Here is a 501-nt window from a genome sequence, read left to right as displayed (position 1 = left end):
CTGCAATCCCAGGGTTAATCGGCGCATCGCATCCTATGTGGCCGCAGTTAGTAGCTGCGGTCGCTGTCAGCAGCTGCTGTCAGTAGGTAAAAGCGTCGTACTTTTGGGTGCAGCCAATTCGTCTTGGAAAATGCACTGGGGTGCGAAATGCTATCTGTATCAAGCTGGAAATGAAATATCCAAGTCTTTGTGCCCGAAGAAGGACGGAACGGGGCATCTGCGAGTCTCCTCTGCACCGAGAAAGGAGTGGTCGCGAGACAGGCCCCGCGATGGCAACAGTTGTCGCTTCTAACAGGTCATGGCTAACTGGAACATTTGGGCACCTGGAGCGTGCGTATTCATTGCTTCACTCGACAGTATACACGCGTTTCGAAGGGATCTATCACGCGTAGTAGATCAAGTGCACTAGTTTTTGGAGTGTCAACCGCCTATTTTGAGGAGGAATGCTGAACTGGCACACCAGAAATGTGAAATTAGTGTGGCGCCGCTGCAGGTGCTAGA

The sequence above is a fragment of the Saprolegnia diclina genome (genome assembly GCF_000281045.1).
Source record: "Saprolegnia diclina VS20 unplaced genomic scaffold supercont1.1, whole genome shotgun sequence".
NCBI lineage: Eukaryota > Oomycota > Saprolegniomycetes > Saprolegniales > Saprolegniaceae > Saprolegnia > Saprolegnia diclina.
Note: the sequence above shows the minus strand (reverse complement) of the source record.